Below are 8,385 nucleotides of genomic sequence, written 5' to 3'. Positions count from 1 at the left end.
GGCGACTTGATGAACGGACTTAAAGAGTCGGCTTGGCGGGGTGACTTGATGAAAGGACTTAAACAGTCGACTTGGTCGGGTGACTCGATGAACGAACTTAGAGGGTCGACTTTGCGGGGTGACTTGATGAACGGACCTAAAGAGTTGACTTGGTGAGAGTACTCAGTGGGGTGACCTGATGAACAGACTTAGAGAGTCGACTTGGTGAGAGTCCTTGGTTGGCCGATCTGGCCGGGTGACTTGATGAACAAACTTAAAGAGTCGACTTGGTGAGAGTACTCGGTGGGCTGACCTGGTCACGTGACTTGATGAACGGACTTAAAGAGTCGACTTGGTGGGCCGACTTGGCTGGGTGACTTGATGAACGAACTTAAAGAGTCAACTTGGTGGGTCGAACTAGCGGGGTGACTTGGTGAGAGTACTTGGTGGGCTGACCTGGCAGGGTGACTTGATGAACGAACTTAGAGAGTCGACTTTGTGAGAGTACTTGGTGGGTCGAACTAGCAGGGTGACTTGATGAACGAACTTAAAGAGTCAACCTGGTGAGAGAACTTGGTGGGCCGAGCTGGCAGGGTGAATTGATGAACGAACCTAAAGAGTCGACTTTGTGAGAGTACTTGGTGGGCCGACCTGGCGGGGTGAGTTGATGACCGAACTTAAAGGGTCGACTTGGTGAGAGTAGTTGGCGGGCCGACCTGGCGGGGCGACTTGATTAACGAACCTAAAGAGTCGACTTGGTGAGAGTACTCAGTGGGGTGACCTGATGAAAAAACCTAAAGAGACGACCTGGTGAGAGTACTTGGTGGGCCGATCTGGTGGGGTGACTTGGTGAGCAAACTTAAAGAGTCAACTTGGTGAGAGTAGTTGGTGGGCTGACTTGGCGGAGTGACTTGATGAATGAACTTAAAGAGTCGACCTGGTGGGCCGACTTGGCAGAGTGACTTCATGAACGAACTTAAAGAGTCCACTTGGTGGGCCGACCTGGCGGGGTGACTTGATGAACGAACTTAAAGAGTCAACTTGGTGAGAGTAATTTGTGGGCTGACCTGGCGGGGTGACTTGATGAATGAACTTAAAGAGTTGACTTGGTGGGGTGACTTGATGAACGCACTTGAAGGGTCGACTTGGTGGGGTGACTCTATGAACGGACCTAAAGAGTTGACTTGGTGAGAGTACTTGGTGGGGTGACTCGATGAAAGGACTTAAAGAGTCGACTTGGTGAGAGTACTTGGTGGCTCGACTTTATGAGCAGACTTAAAGAGTCCACTTGGTGAGAGTGGGCCTAACGGGGTGATGTGGTGAGTGGGCCTAACGGGGCGATGTGGTGAGTGGGCCTAACGGGGCGATGTGGCGAGTCGACCTGGCGAGCGAACTTAAAGAGTCGACTTGGCAACGTACTCGAGTCGACTTGGTGAGGCAACCTGGCGAGCAGGCTCAAAGAGTCAACTTGGTGGGCCTACTTGATTAGTCGACTTGGTGAGCCGACCTGACGAGCTGACACGGTGAGCAGGCTTAAAGAGGCGATGACTTGGTGGGGTAACTCGGCAAGCCAACTTATCGAGGCGAGATGGTGAGTCGACTTGGTGAGCTGACTTGGTGAGCGCACTTAAAGAGTCAACTTTGTGAGGTGACTCGGCGAGTTAGCCCGCTAATGCGACTTGGGCGGGCCGACCTGGCGAACGAACTTAAAGAGGCGACTTGGGCGGGCTGACCTGGTGAGCGAACTTAAAGAGTTAACTTGGCAACGTACTTGAACAACCGACTTGGTGAGCTGACATGGTAAGTGGGCTTAGAGAAGCAACTCGGCGGGGGGACTTGATGAACGGACTTAAAGGGTCGACTTGGCGGGGTGACTCGATGAATGGACCTAAAGAGTTGACTTGGTGAGAGTACTTGGCGGGGTGAACTGATGAACGGACTTAAAGAGTCAACTTGGTTGGAGTACTTGGTGGGCCGACTTGATGAACGGACTTATAGAGTCGACTTGGTGAGAGTAGTTTTTCTGGCGACTTGATGAACGGACTTAAAGAGTCAGCTTGGCGGGGTGACTTGATGAAAGGACTTAAACAGTCGACTTGGTCGGGTGACTCGATGAACAAACTTAGAGGGTCGACTTTGCGGGGTGACTTGATGAACGGACCTAAAGAGTTGACTTGGTGAGAGTACTCGGTGGGGTGACCTGATGAACAGACTTAGAGAGTCGACTTGGTGAGAGTCCTTGGTGGGCTGACCTGGTTGGGTGACTTCGTGAACTGACTTAAAGAGTCGACTTGGTGGGAGTACTTGGTGGAGTCACTTAATGAACAAACTTCAAGGGTCGACTTGGCGAGGTGACTTGATGAACGGTCCTAAAGAGTTGACTTGGTGAGAGTACTTGGTGTGGTGACTTGATCGGGTCGGCCAGCATGGCTCGGCCACCATTTTTCGTCGAGAGCTTTCGATATTAAAGCTCCCATGTAGCCGCGATAAGTACACCATGACAAATTGCTAGAGCGCCGAGCACCCATAGCAAATTGCCATTATACCAAGCAACGCCGGAGTGCTAGACAAGGCCTCACGTTTAGATCTAGTTTTAAAACCACCAAAAACACACGCCATGGATCGGCAACCGCTGCCTCACCTTTTCCAAAATTGAGTCATCGCAAAACATGATCTAAAGGAGAGCCGAGGAAAAGCACTGAGATCGCTTCATGCCCATTTCATTCATTCAACATCGGCATACACCGTTTGAAAACCCAACAATCTGATCCGCCTAGACACCAATGTTGAATGAATGAAAGGGGCACGGGAGAGGCTCGCGGCAACAACCTCTCCTATATAAGCTATTAGTGCGAGGCTCGCTCTGCATTAGAAATCTGCGATAGCGCAGACAACTCCCTTAAAAATCCAATTCAATGAAAAATGTGACCAAACAGCCATCCACGACACCGTTTTTGGAGCTCGCCCAGATCGGCTCGGCCAGAATGGCTCGGCCAGATCGGCTCGGCCAGATCGGCTCGGCCAGCATGGTGACTTGCTGACTTGGTGAGAGTACTTCGAACTGTCAAGAACAAAGGCCAATCTAACGTGCAAACTCTGCTACTGCGCAAACATAGGTTGCAATTATAGAGAAATTGCAAGGCCGTCACAATGGCCCGAGGCCAATGCTCCGACTACTAAGTCAATTTTCTCTTGCAATCGCACATGCTTCCGTTCACAGAGAGATCTCCCCAATCACTTGTGACGACGCACAATCCAAGTGCTAGACGCGAGCTCGCCCTTGAAAGGTCACGTTCCAAGACATCCTGATGACACATTGGAATGACAACCGCTGTCGAACCATTCCCAATGTTGTGCCGATCGAGTTGGCATAGAGGTGACCAAACAGCCATCCACGACACCGTTTTTGGAGATCGGCCAGATCGGCTCGGCCAGCATGGCTTGGCCAGAACGGCTCGCCCAGATCGGCTCGGCCAGCAAGGCTCAGCTAGAACGGCTCGCCCAGATTGGCTCGCCCAGATCGGCTCGGCCAGAACGGCTCAGCCAGAACGGCTCGGCCAGCATGGCTCGGCCAGAACGAGTCACCCAGATCGGCTCACCCAGAACGGGTCGCCCAGATCAGCTCGGCCAGAATGGCTCACCCAGATCGGCTCGGCTAGCATGGCTTGCCCAGAACGGCTCGGCCAGATCGGGTCGGCCAGAATGGCTCGCCCAGATCGGCTCGGCCAGATCAGCTCGGCCAGCATGGTGACTTGCTGACTTGGTGAGAGTACTTCAAACTGTCAAGAACAAAGGCCAATCTAACGTGCAAACTCTGCTACTGCGCAAACATAGGTTGCAATTATAGAGAAATTGCAAGGCCGTCAGAATGGCCCGAGGCCAATGCTCTGACTACTAAGTCAATTTTCTCTTGCAATCGCACATGCTGCCGTTCACAGAGAGATCTCCCCAATCACTTGTGACGACGCACAATCCAAGTGCTAGACGCGAGCTCGCCCTTGAAAGGGTGCGTTCCAAGACATCCCGATGACACATTGGAACGACAACCGCTGTCGAACCATTCCCAATGTTGTGCCGATCGAGTTGGCACAGAGGCGACCAAACAGCCATCCACGAGACCGTTTTTGGAGATCAGCCAGATCGGCTTGGCCAGCATGGCTCGGCCAGAACGGCTCGGCCAGCATGGCTTGGCCAGAACGGCTCGCCCAGATCGGCTCGGCCAGCAAGGCTCGCCCAGATCGGCTCTACCAGAACAGCTCGGCCAGAACGGCTCGGCCAGAACGGGTCGCCCAGATCGGCTCGGCTAGAATGGCTCGCCCAGATCGGCTCGGCCAGCATGGGTTGCCCAGAACGGCTCGGCCAGATCGGGTCGACCAGAATGGCTTGCCCAGATCGGCTCGGCCAGCATGGCTCGGCCAGAACGGCTCGGCCAAATCGGGACGGTGACTTGATGAACGGACTTAGAGATTCGACTTGGTGGGCCGACCTGGCGGGGTGACTTGATGAACGCACTTGAACAGTCGACTTGGTGGGGTGACTCTATGAACGGACCTAAAGAGTTCACTTGGTGAGATTACTTGGCGGGGTGACTCGATGAAAGGACTTAAAGAGTCGACTTGGTGAGAGTACTTGGTGGGGGGACTTGATGAACATACTTGAAGAATCGACTTGGTTAGAGTACTTGGTGGGGCGACTTGATGAACGGACTTAAAGAGTCGACTTGGTGAGAGTACCTGCTGGCTCGACTTGATGAGCAGACTTAAAGAGTCAACTTGGTGAGAGTACTTGGTGGGCTGAACTGATGAACGAACATAAAGAGTCGGCTTGGTGGGAGTACTTGGTGGGCCGACCTGGTGGGGTGACTTTATGGACGGACTTAAAGAGTCAACTTGGTTAGATTACTTGTTCTGGTGACTTGATGAACGGACTTGAAGAGTCGACTTGGTGGGGTGACTTGATGAAAGGACTTAAAGGGTCGACTTGGTGAGAGTACTTGGCGGAGCGACTTGATGAACGGACTTAAAGGGTCGACTTGGCGGGGTGACTCGATGAACGGACCTAAAGAGTTGACTTGGTGAGAGTACTTGGCGGGGTGAACTGATGAACGGACTTAAACAGTCGACTTGGTGGGAGTACTTGGTGGGCCGACTTGATGAACGGACTTATAGAGTCGACTTGGTGAGAGTAGTTGTTCTGGCGACTTGATGAACGGACTTAAAGAGTCGGCTTGGCGGGGTGACTTGATGAAAGGACTTAAACAGTCGACTTGGTCGGGTGACTCGATGAACGAACTTAGAGGGTCGACTTTGCGGGGTGACTTGATGAACGGACCTAAAGAGTTGACTTGGTGAGAGTACTCGGTGGGGTGACCTGATGAACAGACTTAGAGAGTCGACTTGGTGAGATTCCTTGGTGGGCCGACCTGGTTGGGTGACTTCGTGAACTGACTTAAAGAGTCGACTTGGTGGGAGTACTTGGTGGGGTGACTTGATGAACGGACTTCAAGGGTTGACTTGGCGAGGTGACTTGATGAACAGTCCTAAAGAGTTGACTTGGTGAGAGTACTTGGTGTAGTGACTTGATGAAAAGACTTAAAGAGTCGAATTGGTGAGAGTACTTGGTGGGGTGACTTGATGAACGCACTTGAAGGGTCGACTTGGTGGGGTGACTTTATGAACGGACCTAAAGAGTTGACGTGGTGAGAGTGCTTGGTGGGGTGACTTGATGAACATAGTTAAAGAGTCGACTTGGTGAGAGTAGTTGGTCGGGTGACTTGATGAACGCACTCGAAGAATCGACTTGGTTAGAGTACTTGGTGGGGTGACTTGATGAACAAACTTAAAGATTCGACTTGGTGGGCCGACCTGGCGGGGTGACTTGATGAACGGACTTAGAGAGTCGACTTGGTGAGAGTACTTGGTGACTTGGTGGGCCGACCTGGCCGGGTGACTTGATGAACAAACTTAAAGAGTCGACTTGGCGAGAGTACTCGGTGGGCTGACCTGGTCACGTGACTTGATGAACGGACTTAAAGAGTCGACTTGGTGGGCCGACTTGGCTGGGTGACTTGATGACCGAACTTAAAGAGTCGACTTGGTGGGTCGAACTAGTGGGGTGACTTGGTGAGAGTACTTGGTGGGCTGACCTGGCAGGGTGACTTGATGAACGAACTTAGAGAGTCGACTTTGTGAGAGTACTTGGTGGGTCGAACTGGCGGGGTGACTTGATGAACGAACTTAAAGAGTCGACCTGGTGAGAGAACTTGGTGGGCCGAGCTTGCGGGGTGAATTGATGAACGAACCTAAAGAGTCAACTTTGTGAGAGTACTTGGTGGGCCGACCTGGCGGGGTGAGTTGATGACCTAACTTAAAGGGTCGACTTGGTGAGAGTAGTTGGTGGGCCGACCTGGAGGGGCGACTTGATGAACAAACTTAAAGAGTCGACTTGGTGAGAGTACTCGGTGGGGTGACCTGATAAACAAACCTAAAGAGTTGACCTGGTGAGAGTACTTGGTGGGCCGACCTGGCGGGGTGACTTGGTGAGCAAACTTAAAGAGTCGACTTGGTGAGAGTAGTTGGTGGGCTGACCTGGCGGGGTGACTTGATGAACGAACTTAAAGAGTCGACCTGGTGGGCCGACTTGGCAGAGTGACTTCATGAGCGAACTTAAAGAGTCCACTTGGTGGGCCGACCTAGCGGGGTGACATGATGAACGAACTTAAAGAGTCGACTTGGTGAGAGTAATTTGTGGGCTGACCTGGCGGGGTGACTTGATGAATGAACTTAAAGAGTCAACTTGGTGGGGTGACTTGATGAACGCACTTGAAGGGTCGACTTGGTGGGGTGACTCTATGAACGGACCTAAAGAGTTGACTTGGTGAGAGTACTTGGTGGGGTGACTGGATGAAAGGACTTAAAGAGTCAACTTGGTGAGAGTACTTGGTGGCTCGACTTTATGAGCAGACTTAAAGAGTCCACTTGGTGAGAGTGGGCCTAACGGGGCAATGTGGTGAGTGGGCCTAACGGGGCGAGTTGGTGGGGCGACTTGGCAAGTGGTATTAGAGAGCCGATGTGGTGAGGCGACTCGGCGAGTTGGTTCGTTGAGATGATATGGTGAGCTGACTTGGCGAGTCGACCTGGCGAGCGAACTTAAAGAGTCGACTTGGCAACGTACTCGAGTCGACTTGGTGAGGCGACCTGGCGAGCGGGCTCAAAGAGTCAACATGGTGAGGCAACTCATTGAGTCAACATGGTGAGGCGACTCATGGTGAGGAGCTATCCTTGAGGCGACTTGGTGGGCCTACTTGATTAGTCCACTTGGTGAGCCGACCTGACGAGCTGACACGGTGAGCGGGCTTAAAGAGGCGACGACTTGGTGGGGTAACTCGGCAAGCCAACTTATCGAGGCAAGATGGTGAGTCGACTTGGTGAGCTGACTTGGTGAGCGCACTTAAAGAGTCAACTTCATGAGGTGACTCGACGAGTTAGCCCGCTGATGCGACTTGGGCAGGCCGTCCTGGCGAACGAACTTAAAGAGGTGACTTGGGCGGACTGACCTAGTGAGCGAACTTAAAGAGTTAACTTGGCAACGTACTTGAACAACCGACTTGGTGAGCTGACATGGTGAGTGGGCTTAGAGAAGCAACTCGGTGGGGCAACTTGGCGAGCACACCTGCTGGGGCAAGGTGGTAAAACGACTATGTGATTCGACTTGGTGAGCTGACTTAGGGAGCTGAGTTGGTGAGCGAACTTAAGGGGTCAACTTGGTGAGGCAACCTGAATAGTCGACTCGGTGAGGTGACTTGGGGAGCCGACATGGTGAGCGGTCTTAAAGAAGAGGCGACCTGGTGGGGCAACCTCGTGAGGCGAGACGATAAGTCATCTTGGTGAGCCGGCTTGACGAGCTGTGAGTGGACTTAAAGAGTCAATTCTTGATTTGGCAAAGACCACATGGTTAGATGACTTGGTGAGCCGACCTGGCTAGCAAAATTGGCAAGCAAACTTATAGAATCGACTTGCTGTCCCCAGCCAGGATCGCACGCCTGGGTCGACCCAACTTGGGTCACCCGACTAGGTCAACCCATCTCCGTCGCCCCAGCCTCGGGCGACCCGACTGGGTCGCCAGAGTGGGTCGACGAGGGGAAAAAAACAAAAAACAAAAAAAATCATGGGAGGCCCTGTACAGCGAAAAGCGCTAAATTTTGGGCATTACAAAAAAAAGAAAAAAAAAACAAGTTACCCGCTTTTGGATCACGCACAAGTTTCAGTTCACGTATTGCCAAGCCGACTCGAGGCGTTACGCCTAGCTAGCCAGATTCGAGGTAGGCTAGCCGAAACGATACGATTTGAGAATTTTCTTTATAAAAAGAGATCATGATAGGCCTCGTAAGGCAAAAAAGAATGAAAT

The sequence above is a fragment of the Cupressus sempervirens genome, chromosome 1 (genome assembly GCF_028749045.1).
Source record: "Cupressus sempervirens isolate cs-2001-9-10 chromosome 1, ASM2874904v1, whole genome shotgun sequence".
Taxonomy (NCBI): Eukaryota; Viridiplantae; Streptophyta; class Pinopsida; order Cupressales; family Cupressaceae; genus Cupressus; species Cupressus sempervirens.
The sequence above is the reverse complement of the archived record's forward strand: the minus strand, read 5'-3'. Positions refer to the sequence as shown.